General features: G+C 35.5%; 1 protein-coding gene and 1 pseudogene across 1 annotated transcript in view; both read right to left on the bottom strand.

Annotated features, from left to right (window-relative positions):
* fend (forked end) overlaps window positions 1-18456 on the bottom strand; it is a 119941-nt gene that overhangs the window by 52559 nt on the left and 48926 nt on the right. The gene's annotated exons all lie outside the window — the stretch shown is intronic.
* Window positions 14321-18187, bottom strand: LOC149055808 (uncharacterized; annotated as a pseudogene).

The following is an 18456-nucleotide window of genomic DNA, read 5'->3' as shown; positions in this document are numbered from 1 at the left end:
TATTTTTTCTGTCGTTTTCGCGACGTTATTTATGAACACGCTGCACACATTTCGGCGGTCCGTCGTCGGTTATACCGTCGTGTTGTAGGCGGTCGGGACGCGCGTCCTCTTTATCGTCCTGCTGTCTTCACAACATAATATTATAATAAATAATATTACATAATATTACACTACTAATGCAGTCCATGGTGAAAATGCACGAATATATATACAAGTATACAACACGTCAAACGTGCGACTTCATGGCAACCATCCCTCCCCCACCCCTTGAAACAACCCAAGACGGATAGTATATAATATATATTATCATTATTATTATTACACATATACATCACTTACTGCTGCGATCGAGTTAAACGGGCAAAGTTCCAAAGCAATATATATGTGCGCAGTAGATACGAGTGTGATGTGAGTGTGCTACAGCTAGAGTGGGTGAGCGCGCGTACGGTTTATCCGAAAGTTTTCGACGGGTGAGGGGCCGAAAACGGCACTTGTCTTTTCTGCGCGATATTAAAATGGAGACATGAATTCGTACATATACAATAAGCGTACGTTAGTTTATAGCGTTATTATTATAACGATGTTGTTATTATGATAATAATATTGCGTCATAATATTTCGTACGGTTTGTTTTTGTTGATAATAATAATAATAATGGTACGTATTGTATATACTACGCACAAATAACGAGAGAGGGCCGTCATTCGCCGTGGCCGTCGCCGACTCTGGAGAAACAATACCCCCTCCCTCCCCACTTGTTTGTGATTACCATAATTAACGATTGTATAATGAGAATGGGAATATAATATGCAGCACTCGCACACGCGACCGGCAAAAGAAACACACTCGCACAGTTCTATATAGATATTATTATTATATAAATGTAAAAAAATAATAATAATAATATATAAAGGCAGGAAGTTTCGGGTCCTAGTCGTCGCCGGTAAAATAGTGATGCCGGCAACCCCGTCCGAACGCCGTGGTCGGGGCGGGGTACAGCGGGACGAACAAAAAGGAAGTGAACATTTCTTTTGTTCGCCCACGACATCAAAGACGTTCCGATACCGCCTACTTTTCCTAATGTAAACAACTCCGGAATTCTGCAGCGGGGTCGATAGAATATATACCGATCAATTTGTTAATGAACCGCAGTAAAGTCGTCGCGTTCAATCGTAGTATAAGTTTTTTTCCTTTCCAAAAAGAAATGTTTTTTGCGTAAAAAAAAAATCAGTTTACGTTACACACGTACAGAATATTATATTATATGTAAATATTATCCAAGATTACGAGAACATTTTTATTGTGTCGTATTTACTACGATCAACGAGAAAAAAATAATATGATATAAGAATATTATAATACGATTTATGTTTTTGCAACCACAAAATGGTCAGAAATATGTATGTTAGTGAGCGTATTATTGAGCGAGGAAAGAAAAAGATGTGCGCAGAATATAATCCTTTACGTACGATAACCACATGAAAAAAGTTTCATATCTATCTTACTGATTCGATCCCTCGGCCCAACTTGTATATAGTTGTAGACGCACACATGCACATAATTCCTAATCAAAGTTTTGTAACTGTACACATACCGGACCGTGCAGGGTCACGTCCGCACTATAAATTAAACGTGGCAAATCCCACGTATTATATGTATTGGGGGGGAGGTATATATGTTTGACATGAACATGCATCGTAGATATAGTAACTATATATAGGAGCGGGAAAAAGTTGTGGAAAAGAAAACTTTTATTTTTGTATTTTTACCCCGCCGCTCACTCACTCTATCACCATTCTATCTCACAATCGCCGACCATGCCATTTGCCTGGAGAAAAAGAAAATCTCTCGGTACAAGAAATATATTCTTCGCGCTGTAGCTCTAAATAATATCATATATATATTACATGTATATTGTAGTATATACGAATACATGACCATAGTGTGTGTGTGTGTGTGTGTGTGTGTGTGTGTGTGTGTGTGTGTGCATATGTGAAAATTTCTCGCCAAGGGAGCCAAAAAGCTCTAAATCAACCGGAATTAGGACCGTCGGGTCCGTGTTTTTGTTGTGGAAAGGAAAAAAGGGATTGTCATCCGGATAAGACTTAAAAGGGCCGCCGAAGTGACAGATTTATGGGTGGGACGGGCTTTAGTATGAAGAGACGGTCGATGCAGTCGCGGGGAGGTCGTGGCAGGGGGTAAAAAAAGTTTAAACTTTCATCGGCTTAGGCCGAATAATGGAATTAGTAACGAAAACGTTAGACGAGGTGAAATGGGGAGAAGGTATGGCAGCTGAGTTTGGCAAGAGGATTAAACGCGAGTATTATACGTATAAACACACACACACACATACATTGCAGTACACGCTGGTAAACCTGCAACGCAAGTATTTGGTGTGATTCGGTCGGTTTGGTTTTTTTAAACGTCCGCCCCAATCTCCAAGATCATTATAATCCGTCAACGATTTTGATATCGTAAATTATTCAGAGAGATTTAACGACGGCACTTGTGAGCATTTTATTATGGCATCCACAACCCAGCAAAGAAGCGATTTTAATCTATTATTGGTATACCCGCAAAATGATCGGCGTATTTGCGATACATAATATATACCTACCTATTATAATATCTTATTATTATAAAGTTATTACTTAATAGCAACAATAAGTGTCGTATATTAAGTGCAGGTATGTATGGTAATTTTACTATGCATTATACTATGTCACGCATCCAGTAATAACGATTCCTATTTCCCGTATATACAATATAGAATACACTGCAGGACACGTGATATTCGGTTGTTTAGCTCCCATATAATGCGCGCATCACGTATAAACTAGTTTGATTCCGTAATTTTCATCACGTAAGACCCATGGCAGAATCTATACAGACTCGGCGACGACTCTGCAGCAGTCCTATCACAACAACAACTATTACAATATATACGAACCGCCTCTTATCATACCAATGTTTCAATTAATATTAAATGTTGCGAGCCGCGGGAAACACACACGCCACCGCATTGACGGCCGTATCATTTTTCGTTGTATACATCCGACCTCGTTATAGTCACGTCATCTCCCGTTTCTTATTACAATATTCACAATATTCGATGCGATCGTGCGCCTGTAGGTCAGTATGTAATAATATTATAATAATATATATAGTACAGCGTATAACATACACTCTGATGATTATATACACCAATCATAATGTATATAAGTTATACAGTTGTCTCAGCAGTCGCATATGTACGCATTCCGCGCGCGGTCACAACCAGTGAACCAGTCGATCAGTTTTGGATTTCAGGAGAAGAAAAAAAAATATCCCACAAATAAAAATCGACGATATTACATTATCTGCGTCGTCCAGCCCCAACTACGTGTGTTACGTGCGTCCGTTTTGTTGGCTAGGACATCGACAACGTTTCAATACGTAATCAGACCACGTGCCAATGATCATTGCATCGGTATGCGACGTACATAGGTACTTTAAGGTAAACCTAATCGAGACAAATCGACTACAACCGGAGAAATCGATACGTTTCATCGACTTATTCGTTGTCGTTCGGCGGGTGGAAGACGCCACCGCGGGAGCATGCGCATGCGCACTTACATAATATATCATAATTTACAATGTACCTGTTATTACGGAAAACGAACGTTGTGAATATGAGACAAGAAATCCCGGTCGTGGTCGTTTGATTTTCCGAGTCGCGAGATCCATGATGGCAGTCACCGCGTTTAAGGGAACGCGTACATCGCTTAATACTTATACTCTCGCAGAGAAAGTCACGATTTCTGCGGATACGGTGCGGGTGACGCTTTAATATATTATACACTGACGAACTTACGGTTTTTAAGGGCGAGGGAGGTGAAATAAGAACCATGCACAAATGAGTGCGCCTTTGTGGATGGGTGGCTGCGTGTGCGCGTACGGGAGTGAGACTAATGCGTATATTTTCACTGGAAAGACGACGGTAGAATATGCGAACAGCGGCATTGGAGAAAAGGGAGAAAAAATTCTGGGATTTCCATCAATCAAGAAAGAAAAAAACCGTTCGGCGACGGCGATGGTTCATTAACTCGTAGGCGGCGGTGGCGGCCGTACAAATTGGCCCCGCGCGTAAGCTTAAAAATCTACGAGTGACGTCACCGTTATTTATCAACACACACACGCGCGCGCGCGCCGGATACACGCGTACATATATATACACATGGCCGTCCTTTTCCGATACAAATTGACCTCCGCGCACCGTCATATAGCTCATCGGCCGTAACAAATTAACCCTAAACCTCTTCGACGACGACGCCGCCGACGCCGATCCATTTCTCCGAGACGCGTGCGGTTTTCGCGACAGCGGTCGATTCTTAACGCCCGGCGGACCGTATAATAATGTTTACGACGGTTTTCCTCTCATTTCCCGGCCCGGCACTGCACGTGCTTTGCGCACATCATCGTCCCGCGACGTCTGAAAAGTCGCCAAAGTGTCGCGGCGACCGAATGCACCATTGCCGCCGCCCAAGTTATTTAAAATAAATAATAATAATATTTACAATTACAACTCGTTTATTAAATTATATTATTAAAATTATGATCATTTGTTTGCGAACGCGCGGTGACGTGCTAAGTTTGGACGTCTACGCGCACGTTCGGTCCCGACTCGTCCGATTTACGACGTTTCCGCGCCACGATACGGATCTGCAGCGGAGGCGACCCGTCGCGGAGGACGTATAGGTTAGGTGTGTGCTATGTATATCTAATAGAACGATGTGATGTTACCATACGATACGGTCGCCGCCACGGAATCGCATCGTAATTCGTAAAAGCTACTATTACTCGTATATTATTATACACACGCTCGACACAGCTAAATTTTATTATTGTATTATTTTCCGACGAATTCGCGTATCCAACACACACACACCCGCGCGCCGAATGCGGTGACAACACTCTGACAATGTACCGGAAACCGGTTCGAAACGCTCGTTTATAATTATTATATGGAAATATAAATGTACATGGTATTTAAACGCATATGTTATATTATGATTATACACTTTTTTTTTCATTTTTTATTCTTTTTTCTCTTAATCCTAAAATTATGTACAACCGGTTCCGGGACCAAGTATGTGCGTGAGCCCGCGCGTGTCGTCTTCGGAAATGATATTATAAATACGCACATATTATTATAATATATTTAACTAAGCCCGTACTGCATATATCGCACATAAGAACGAATGTTATTATTATTTGTTTCGCGTCCTTCTCCGTACGGTGGCCCCAGTGAATACAATATATACATATATATATATATATATATATATATATAAATAGATTCAGTCAAACTGTCAAGAGAATTCAAACACACGACACGCGCTTATACATATATATATATGATTGCGCTGCAATGGATTTGCATAATTACACTTTATGACGCCGCCGTTTCTGTTATGACTTTGTTATACGACCGACGCGAAAACCACCGTTGCAGTGTCGGACACACTATATATTCTAATTTAATCTGACGGCCGAGTAGTTATTTCTTACGCGCGAACCAATTTAAAAGTAATAAAGAAAATAAAAGATAAGGTATTGTGCGACATGAATCGCAATTACGTCATATTTATATTATAAGTACCTATACGACTTTTATTATTATTATTTTTTTTTTTTTTAATAAAAAATCGTTTTCACGCACCTTTGTCATGCTAGCTATGCTGGCTAACGCAACTGTATTATAAATCGCATTATGTACGTACATTAGCCGAACGGCGATTCGTATGGCATTATTGTATTAATAATATGTTATCGGACCGTTGGATTTGTGAACGTCTGGAGGATGAAATTATGTCGTGTGCCCCAGACAAAAATGATAATTATTGTGTCGATACATTTAAGACTTCCATAGGTAGACTCGGACACAGCGTGATACCGTCACAAAATAGATTAAATACCGTTTCGATATGCCAAATAAGTGTATTCATCATCATTTAAGTATCCGGATAGATCAATAAAATTAGCTATTTACTTCATAGCCTATTTATCTTATATCGGTAGAACGTGATGATGATTATAAATTATAATACACATATTTCTAACGACAGTTCTATAAAAAACGTACCAATGTTTATAATCTAATATGTATATATTCTACACAGCGAACTACCTACTAATAACGGGTGGAATGCATAGGTAATGAATCAAGCACGTACGCCGTAATAAATGACAATTAAAAAATGGCTTTTAAAGCAAATATAGGTATCAGACGATGCTCAGTTATTATCAGTATCGCACCGCTGCAGTCTGATGATTTTCATTGTATATTATACCCCGGAATGTCATCTGTTTCGGTTCGATCAATACACCAAGTTCACTGACACACATGCTGAGACTTTAAGTCATGCTTGCTCATATATATATATATATACACGAAATAATTTCCGTACAATATATATAATACAGAGTATTGTTATCAATAACCTCAAACATGTGATGTTTCCGAGTCACTAAAAGTTCGAATTTATATCGATGTCTATCGCCGTCTAAACTCCAAATTCGCGGCGAATATTCTATTTCGAACGCATGTCTATAATTGTGATTTTTTAAGCGTTTTCGGTGTAGATATATTATTAATAATAGCCGCGATGATGCGGACCACATAGTATTATTATAAATATTATCATTACAGACGTGGAGGTCGACAAAACTGTTTCACGAAACCGACAACCATCGACCATCCCACAACTTAGCGCTAGTATATATGTAGGTACGTAGAATAATAATAATGAAATAGGTACTTACGTTGATTATAGTATATATATATATTATACACGATTTATACGAATATTATTAGATATAATATATATTATATTGTGTATAACAGCGACGCGGTGTAGCGAAAAAATAAAATCTAAAAGTATAAGTTCCTATTATTATAAAATAAACGACACGTTGTTAAGAAGTTTTTACACGACTCGTTTGCGGAACTTTGCGAAAAATCGTATTACCGGCGTCGTCTACGTGGTGTATAGGTATATATATGTATATTACTTATTACCATTAAACAAGACACAACAAGGTATGCAGTATCACTGCAGTCATAATTCCCGAGATTATGTGGACGTGTTTTTTTTTTTTTTTTAAGCGCTTTCGAAACTTTTGATGATGTTTAGCGTTCGCGTTCTTAATTCAACCGTTACTCGGAATGAAAAAATAAATAAATAAGACCACGTTCAACGCAGAAATCGTTTTCGTCCCCTAAGTAATATTCTCGAGGCGCGTCCGGAAGCTACTTGTTTATCTTATTTTTTTCTTACTAGGATTTTAAAAACAATACCACTTAGTTAAGATTGCACAACCCGAGGTCGATTATATTATTATATTTTACACAAATTGCTGATTTTTTTCGCAATAAGTTTTTATCATGATAATAATGATTATTATAATGCCTAACTAAACCAAATATAAGACGGTTGTTTTTTATTGAAACCTATTCGTAGAAACGTATACGCGTTCACGCAATCCATTAGAAGTAATAAATAAATAACTATTAACACAATATTGTGTACCAGTAAAAAATATCATGTATAATATGCCGATAGGTAAAATATGAAGCATGAAACGAATACATTTAATTTGCCTAATGCACCCGACTGCAGTAATAACATGGAGTTTGATTTTAATAATATTTGTCTCGCATTGGTTTTATTTATTAATATTTTATGTAGGTACTTAAGGTATAGTTACCTATACTTCTTAGTTTATTATACTATATATCGTTATTATTGATTTGAGTATAGGACACAGGTTTATAGTTTTACTCTTAAGCCATGTAGTAACTTCAAATGGTTAGTTTTTATCATAACATTGTTAATAATAATAATAATTGTGTTCTTTTATCTGTTATCTTGAGTTTTGTTTTTTCATTAGAATTTTAGATGGTTTTAGTACCTAATTATTTTTTCACAAGTCCAATTTTCATAAGTTCTATTTAAATTTCTCAGATTTTAGTAAATATATGCCATATATGTGCATAATGGCAATATTATTATCGAATATTTTGAGTAATTTTTTCACTAATTTTAATAATTCCTCTTATTTGTAATGTATGTTTTTTTTTATATACACACAATCATTAAGTAGCGAAAACATTTTGAGAAACATTAGTATAATTATTTTGTCATTTTAGAGGTTATTTTATGCGCTGTAATAATATTGTAGTGTATAATAGGTTAGTAGGTATGCCTTAGTATTTATCGAGAAGCCTCAAAAACGCGGATTTAATAAAATATGGCAACATATTCAGTGAACAGAAAATCATGTCTGCGCTTACGTGTTGTGCGAGGCAAACGACTTTTGAAAGCTGTCGATTCAAAGAACCATTGCAATCATAAATACAATAATACGCATATTACGTTATACATAATATTATATGTGAAACGAAAATGGAATAGAAAAAAGGTACACTATGACAACAACAACAACAACAACAACAACAACAACAACAACAACAACAACAACAACAACAACAACAACAACAACAACAACAACAACAACAACAACAACAACAACAACAACAACAACAACAACAACAACAACAACAACAACAACAACAACAACAATAATAATAATATAAGACTATAGCATATACGTAATACGTACACCTCGCACAGTTATACAAAATATTGTGTAATAATATACTGCAGGTGTACACTCGACTTAGCTGTAGAAATAGTGATTATATTCGGTTGCAGGCGCCATTACATTTTGTTCATATGCGTTAAATCTTATATTGCATTTACAATGTCATTACTTAATGTATAATGCACAAAATAATCGAAAAAAAAAACGCGTGAGGGAGTGTTACGCCATACGAATATACGATACATACATTAATATCGAATTATAACATTCATTCCAGCAGCAGGGGACTTCCGCGTGACGATTATTGTTTAATTATTATTGTTTTTCCATCGATCGCACCTCCCGTTCACGGTAATTTTTTTTTCTGTTCATAGAAATATTACAAAATGTGCCGTACAAAAAATATGAGCGAACGCAAAACGATAGCAAAAACTCAGATTGAACTAGATAGGTATAATATTCCATCGTCGTATATTATTACGCAGGCAATGACGACATTTTACCGGGACAATAATAATCGCTACAACCCACAATAACATACGTCGCAGTGTACAATATATTATTATATATAAAATATATCGTTACATTTTTTTTGTTACTGGTATACCTTTATGTTTTATGATGATAATAAATATACAGTACAAGACGTACACGCGCATTACATTTTTCGGTAATTTATTACAAGGTACGTTTCTTGTGTATAGATCGGGAGCATATAATATATATAATAGTTATATAATCTCCCCTGCAAGACCCACGCCGTTGTAGACTTTATGACATATTAGTAATCACGGGCGAGTGGTTTTAATTTGAATACTCGATGTACTGTTCGAACACCGCCTTATTATAGGGTCCGAAATATCGTTCTCGACGCGCCCCACCGACCGTATACACAATATGCGATATTATTACCACTGAACACCACCGCCCCGATATACTTTTATTTATAGAAATTATTATTTCGCATAATGGTCATCGTCCACGGCCCATACGTCACATGCATTATAATAATTATGATAAAATAATATATTATGCGTATATATAGTGATTACTGATTAGGCATAGTGCATTGCACATGCACAACGGACGGCGACATTCTAAACGAATTTATAACGCGAGCGTGGTGTATATATTGCAGTATACAAGCGTACCAATTATTGTACCGTACAGTGATGTCATGTGCACGCAGGACACTCGTCCCTCGGGGGGTGTGTGTTCGGGTGGTATAATATGCAAATCGTTCGGCATCTAAAGAAGAAATTACTACCGATTAATCGCCGAGACCGTTTGTATAATATATACGCACCCGAACGCGACATTGCACTTTCATCGCGTCAATAAAGCGGCGTCGTCGAAGGGGAGGAAATGGAGGGCCGGAGGGTTTGAAAAAAACAAATTACATCCCGTTTGACCCGCGATAAATCCTGCTGCAAGTCGTAATACTGCAATATATACGACTCGCGAGTTCGCGGCCGGATTATCGACGACTGCTGCAGCAGATCGTATACGACAACACACGACAACCGTGGACTGTCCGGGGGGGGGGGGGGTGTTTAGTCGTGGGATTTACTTTATTATTATGCACATCGATATAAAAATATATACACGCATGCACACAGCTGGATGCTGCGAGGAGACTTACGACGAATTCGACATGGCCCCGCTGGTGGAGAGGGATGGATGTAGGGGAGGAAGATGCGGGCCTGTAGCATAGGGAGCCGAACCCCGGCGGTGTTGCCGTCGCAAGTTATGTTGTAATATATATAATACAATATACGAAGGCTCCTCGTCCTCGGCCCCGACTCGTGCGCGATTTATGGCCAGAAATTAGTGGTTCTCAGCATTGTAGCAGGGGTATTCATATATATAGGAACGCAAAGAGAGGGTTATCGTCCATACCCGTCGTGGCAGCGTTTAACGCGTCAGAAACGTCCGTATCCAGATTTATGGCTCCCTGTAAATCATCCCCGTCGCGATATATACAATATTATATACATCACCGCGCGTGTGATGTAATTAGCCCGTCTATACACACACACACACATAATATATATTATGTATATATTATGCAGACGCGTTTGATTATACACTGCGGTCCGTATACGGACACCGATGTGTATATACATAAAATATAGGTACGATTTGAGGGTAAATATATTATTATTTTATGATATATGATTGTGATATAGATATACCGCCGAAAATAATAGTGTGAAAAAATATCAGTTCGGCGTGTATCGTACACCTATGTATATGTATAATATAAAAATATAAGTATGAAACATTTTTACATTTTGACTTATTAACGCTAAAGACAACGCGTACCTACGTATATATAATATGCCGTCGTCGTCGTCGCGTATTCACGGATTTCGGGGCGTGGTCGCCGTATAATACTGTGTAAGACACGTCCGTAATTCGATCTATGACATTCGGTTCTCGCCAGCTACGTATACGCGTACACCTCTATAGTATATTTTGCGGTTTTATTTTTTTCCTTGTCGATCGACATATTATTATACGGTTTTGTTTTGGTTATTTTTTTCTTTATAGGTTGTATCACGATGATTTATGCGCGTTTGATGTTATTACTATAACTAAGGCGGTATTATAATAATATTATATATAATATTATTATAATTTACTACGCACCCAATGACGAACACCCGCCCGAGACCCGGTTTGCGCACGAGGGCGTTTAATTCGAAATCGTTTAAAACGATTTTCTTATCCGACCGAGACAATAACGGCGAACGAAAGGAATAATAATAAAAATAAAAAAAACGGCGCGTATTGTTATTTACAGAGATTTTCTTGTTTATTTATGCGGTGCGCCGGAATAAGGGGCGGCGGCGGATCGAGATTACATCTCTTGGTTTACACACACACACATAGGTGCCTTGTTTTTCGTTTTAATGTTCGTTATAAATTTTGGTAACACACTCACACACCTTCATTTGGGAGACCTTATATATAACGGTGGTATATAGACTTTTTCTCTCCGGTAGGAATAAAAAATACTCGTTTCCCTCGACAACAAAAAAAAAGAACGCGTGTTTACTCCTTTCACACTAATTCGTAACAACAAATCATCAAACTGGCTCGACAATTTATTCATTTATTTAATTAACGCTTTTATTCAGCGTAGGGCGTTTTACCTATAATCTACATATTACTTATATGTGAATATGTGATATTAGACCTTTTATATTATTATTAAACTGCTCTGTATAGCGCCACCATCACCACTGTTGGCAGACGCACACATATTTGATATTATGTATTAATATTATACAGGTTGAGGCACAGTTTGGTGTCCCGCGAGTCGATAGGGCAAAATATAATATATACGTAAAATTTCCGGTACTGTATCGTTATTATTTATGCTCAAACGAAGACTTTGATTGAATGATATAAATTAGAAAATAAGGGAAATTCGTAAGCGATCTCGGCTTTAAATACGGTCACGATTGCCTCCTGCACGTTCGAAAAGTATCATAATATAATAATATGATAAATGATAGCGACTTACAATACACTATATATCCTGCAGTTCATTTATCTATCACTATTTTAATATTTCCAATGTACATCCTATAATATAAGGTAACTTATTATATAGTGTTGCCTAGATCCAGCTCGTATCAGTCGTAGCTGACTTGTTATATCTTTTCGTTTGCATTGAGTACCACATCAGAGGCGCCTCGCTATTGTACTTAATGTTATAATTATTATAATATGTTGAAGTAACATCACGCGTCTTCTGATTGGCGGAGAAGACATTTCGAGAGCGTTACAAATCAACCAATATATTTGTGTTATATAGGTATTACACTAAAACCACTCATGAAAACATTAATATCATACGTAAACAAGTCTGATCAATATATAATAAATAATAATATTTAGATAGATATACTGTATTGTAATTTGTAATAGCCCACGGGTATAATGGTCATTAAAATAACTTATTTATAGTGTAAAAATATGTTGATAAACTGTATTGATATGATAATTATAACAACGTGACGTCCAATAGCCTATATGGCTATAAATTACAATATTATGTTGTATTGTGATTCAACTCAATGCGATTTGTCATAAATCTATAATAACATTGACGGCATTCGACCATAATATCCATGTAATATTTTAAATATACAAACGATTTGTTCATTATATATTTATATATGTATAATGTATATAAATACTAACTAAATTAATTTTTTCCTGTCACATATTAATTAGTCTTCATTGATTGTTTATTAGTCTGGCTTTAAAAGTGTCACAAAAATAAAATTGAAGCGTCATATATAAATATGTATATATATATATATACGTCTTGGATCCGATCGATACTGCTTTTATTGTAAAAATAAAAACATTAATTTTCCAATAAAAACGGATACAATTTCGAACCACGGCAAATTGTCTTTTCTAATGATCCCTGAAACGGACTGGAAAAAAATATGATGTTTATATATATATATATATCTTTTTTTATGAATTCGCTGGAGGCAATATCTGTACGAGTTCTGACCGTTTTTATAGGATTTACTTTTCCCGAGGTCGTTGTGGGTCACATTTAGCCGTATAATAATATTGAATTACGTTTTATTTACGGATTCGATAAACTTTTATTCCCTTATAGCAGTACGGCAGTGCGCGTGCGCATGGAAACACACACAAATACACATCAGCCGATGTATCGTGTGGTGCTGAGAGAGTTAAAATGAAATGAGAGCAAACGCTGACGGCAAGGGCGATGGCTAAACTTTGATTGTTGTAAAATGTTTAACATCAGTGCGCGTCTCTGACTTTCAGAAACAAATGCACAAATAATTTGGTCTCTGCAGGGTAAGAATAATGTAATATTATGTTACTGCGATTTGCGATTAACTTCCGACACGCCAGTTATAACAGCTAGTTGTATATCAACCGCGACCAATGTCGACTTTCGACCATTTGTTTTTCCCTGTTAAAACGGACAGCAGAGGGGGCTCTGTGTGAACAATACTGTCATCATTTATTAATTTTATACACACTAATGCAGTCACATATACTCAACATATTATATAAACAATTATGGTTGCTTCACCTTACAAACAAAGATACTAATATAGTTAGTAACTAGTAACCATGTCGACTTTATTTTCTTTAGCAATCTTATGTGTTTGACTTGAGCCCCGATCGAAGTGCGCGTCACATATTATACCCTCATATTATATACACATATATACAACAAATATTTGGTTTTATTGAAATAAATCAATTTGCATGTTTTAAAACTATTCCAATATTATTAACCAAGTACCTAACTAATTATATTGTATAGTGTAAACCACAGATATAGATACTATGGTTGCATAACGAGCACGAATATGACGATTCTGGATGTTCTTATCAAAAATTAAAAGAAAGTCGTGTCACACTAGCGCCTCTATAATGGATATTTGATGTACAACATCAATGCTCAAAAATCCCTTGCTTTTTTTAGATTCCGCGATATAAATTATAATTATCATATTTTAGAATAAATTAAAGAATTATATTTATTTATTAGTTAATTATTAGTAGGGAACGGATTTAAATGCTCTAAAAAACAAGAAAAATGCCTTAAAAAAATCCGATTTAATGCCTTAAAAAAATGCCCTTAAAAACTTAAAAAAAACTCTCAATTATCTTCTTGTCCATCTTCTTCTTCATTCTTCTTCCCTAAAAAATAAAAAAAATAATAGGTATACAATTTAGATAGGTATATTCGTTATACTTTTACCTTTTGTTTCATAGCACTGTATAATTAGGTGCTGCTTAATATTCTCGAACAGAAATCTTCGACGGTTATCGGCCAGTGTTGTTTTGTATCTCGAGAAACTTCGTTCCACGTCAACTGACGTCATAGGTGAAAACTTCAAATGAGCCATGTCATCAGCAGTTAGTTCTTCAGGTATTGTATTATTTCGAGATGTTGCTTTTCCTTCCAAAATATTTGAAATATGTTTCTTTGTTTTGAATCCCGAATTTTTTTCAATTACAACTTCTAGTTTTTTTTTAATGGATTTTCCGATACTACTGTTGTCTGTTCCGATTTCATTTTGTACTTGAGCAATAATATTAATTGCGTCAGCCAACGATAATCCAGATGTTTCCAATGTAGTAATGTATTTTGCTAAATTTCCATAATTTGCTTTGATAAATGTCAAGTTTAGTTCCAAATTATTATCATTTAACAGTTTTTGTGCATTCTCAATTGCTACAGCATCTTCTTTATCAAACCCCATCACAACAAATTTAATCAATTGATAATTTTCATAATAGTATATGGCTGCCGATAACCATGTAACCCACCTAGTTAGTATTGGTTCAGGGAGCATTGGTATCCCTGGCGCCATTTCTTTGAATTTTAATACTCGAGATGGGCATTTCAAAAAAATCTTTTACGTTCGAAATAAAAGCATCAATTTCGGGAAATTGTTTACGTATTTCTTCAGCTACTCTGTGTAGGGAATGTGTAAAATGTGAATAATAATTTATTAGTATTATGGTAACATGGTATAAGAGTTCAGCTATAATAATGTGGGCTGTAGAGGGCGCTTGTATGTGACATTTTGCCAGATTTGATCATAAACCTTATACTGAGTATAAGGTCTATGGATTTGATACGAACATTCGGCGCCGCTCTGCGCTGTGATCCAATATAATAATATTATATTATAGGCCGTTGTGCAACCATAGTATCTATCTATATCCGTGGTAAAAACAAAGAGTTGGCAAATCTCAAATTGTAAAATTTCACTAAGAATTAAACGAGAAAAAGTAATGTACCTACATATAATACTAAATTTACTTTTTTTCAAGAATAAGTGCCTATAGTTAAATATTATAATTTTGTATAGGTACCTACACTTATACTGAAGTGTTCCGACGTCACACATGTTTTCAAATGGTAGAACCTAAAATTAATAATTATTTATATCTTATATATACATCTAATGGTATTGAGAGTTTTATTTAGAAATCATGTTTTTACCTTTATATATTTAGTGGATGGGACGCTGTAATGCGTAATTACAAACAATTTTATAATTATTATTTCTTTTATAAACGGCAGTTTACATGAGTAACAGATAAATAGTATCATAAAGATGTATGAAATAAACCAAACATCATGCAAGTGATTAAATAAAATATGATTAATAGGATTGCTATTTGATGATAACGAAAAGCCGACCATATATATTATATATTATATATTATATTATAATTTATAATTCTCGATCATACATGAGTAGCTATAATTCGTTTACAGTTTGCATACATATTACATATAGTAACGGCTGGTAAGTAACATTAAAAATTAAAATATTGAATTATGAATACATCGGCAGTCAAAGTTTTATATATATATATAAACAATCAAATGAAAGTTTTAATAAAAGCATGTTGAATGAAAGAGAAGATAATTGTGTCGACTTCAACAATTGGCAACTGCGTAATTATGTTATAATATGTGCAAATGAAAAATTAAGTGCGCAAAATTACTTAATGTATTAATATTTAATAGTAATCTTTGTCTTGATATCGTTAGAACATGTTTGACGTTGTTAAATATAGGGGACGGCGACGGAAAATAATTGTGATTTTCTCATAAGTGTAGAATTATATATTAAACTTCAATAATGGGGAACTTTAGCTACATATAGTTATATAATATTATATACATTGTGTTATTGGTGATCCGTAGTTATGTATACGCCCAAATTTATTATTTTGTACGGTGTATTTATATAATATATACATCATACATATATGTATATTATTACTTTATTAGTATAGATAGGGCACACGGATACAATGTCATGATGAAAAACATTGAGTAGTTGAAGAAATAACGATTCAGTACAAAAATGTTGCACAATAATATAACGAATTCCTTTGTTTTTAACGTTTTGTGAGCAACCCTATCATGCTTGACAAAACATGGTTTTAAAAACAGTAGATTTATTTGTAAGATCAACGGAGTTTTTAGAAATTTAATTCTGAATGTCGAGTCGATTTGTTAGACATAATGCAATCTCGGGTATTCTCGACCGGAAGGAGATCAACTACCAGTGGCTATCAAGAAATACATTAATTCTGTTAACTCTATTAAAATGTAAAAACCATCTGAAATAATGGTTTTTAAATGAGATTTACCTTGAAATCCGACAGTGGTGAATATATTTTGTATAACATAAAGGTATACCGTGAAGTATATACTAATAAAGTAAAAACGTGGTCAGAACTAAAACTTGATATTCGTACATTTCGTAGAAAATGAAGGAAACGTTTAATTTTTAGTTACACATGCAGTTATAAAAGCCCGTATAGTGATCATTATAAGATTGGTAGGTACTAGGTAGTTGTACTCGACGCGTCACTGCAATATTATATACAAACGAAATTAATTTCCAGTACGTCTAGAATCACTCAAACAAAGTTACTGAAAACATAAGAGCTTAATGCGTATCAATTATAACTGAAAAGAGTATGGTGTAGTTGTATTTACAATTAATGTAAGAGCAAACAGGTCCAACACTGCACACACACAAATATATTATATTATAAGTAGCATAAAACGAATATAATATCACAGATCGAGAGCTAAAAGTTTATTGTAGTATATGATAGACAGGAACTCGGGAAGAATAAAAATGCTCGTATAACAATGATGTAATATTTTCTATTTCCCAAACATATTGCCAATGTTATTGAAGTAGTACGTCCCGATTTAATAATATGTAAACACGATATAATAAGTACCTATGAATATTATCACCAATGGACTTGGATAAATCGATACGTAAAAAAACCCACGAGTCAGGCATATGATGCGGAAGAAACTTCACCTCCAACACAGAGCGCTGGTTTTTAGCAATGTCAGACGCAGTGACGCAGGTCCCGCAGACCAGCCGGCTATATAGGTATGGTATCTACTACTAAAATTATAGGTAGGTATCTAAATGTAGGCACGAAAAAAATAGACCCGAATCGGATTACGATATCGCACGACGAAATCGTCCCAAACACGTATTGTTCGGTGGTTTTTATTCGCCGACGACAACAGCGGTACAAAAAACAAAAATGCGATGTACATTGTATACACATTGTACGCGTCACCATGCCCGCCTCACGTAGAAAGTCATAAACGCTTTATCGTGCGGTGCGCGCGTTAATCGACTGAGAGATCAAATGCACGCGCCGTCGTGTCACGTACTCGACGAAAAAAAAAATTCGGACCCGGCACACGCGACGTTAGGTCGGACTGTCGGTAACAAGTGTTAGCATAAGCGAGCTTGTTATTATAATATCATATTATAATAAATACACGAGGTACGTGGGCAGCTACAGCAGCTCTAATTTTAATTCCTTATGTTTTCATTAATAATTTAAACTTAAATATAAATGGGTACCTCTATGCCATTATTTTAATGTAAAAAAAATTACGTACACAAGTCGAGTGTCGAAAAACGATTGTGATCTGCGGCTTACCCCAAAACATGATTAGCATAATATAATATGTATTATTATCGCATCATCATAATATCACGGAGCTCGTATGCGATTTTTGAGGCGTATACTATACATATTAGACATAATAATTAATGTGAAATTCGAAAATCATACCGAAAAAACAATCAGTGATCGATTTCTGATTTACTTACAATGTGTAATGTATGTATATTATATGATATGATGTTTAGTTGCATTAGGTAAATTTTTAATACAGTTTACTGGCTTACTGCGTACTTTGCTGCGTAGTGAAAAATA

Source organism: Diuraphis noxia, unplaced genomic scaffold, assembly GCF_037042655.1.
Source record: "Diuraphis noxia isolate RWA-SAM2 unplaced genomic scaffold, SU_Dnox_SAM2 contig0004, whole genome shotgun sequence".
Classification (NCBI taxonomy): Eukaryota; Metazoa; Arthropoda; class Insecta; order Hemiptera; family Aphididae; genus Diuraphis; species Diuraphis noxia.
Note: the sequence above shows the minus strand (reverse complement) of the source record. Positions and strands in the feature narration are given on the sequence as shown.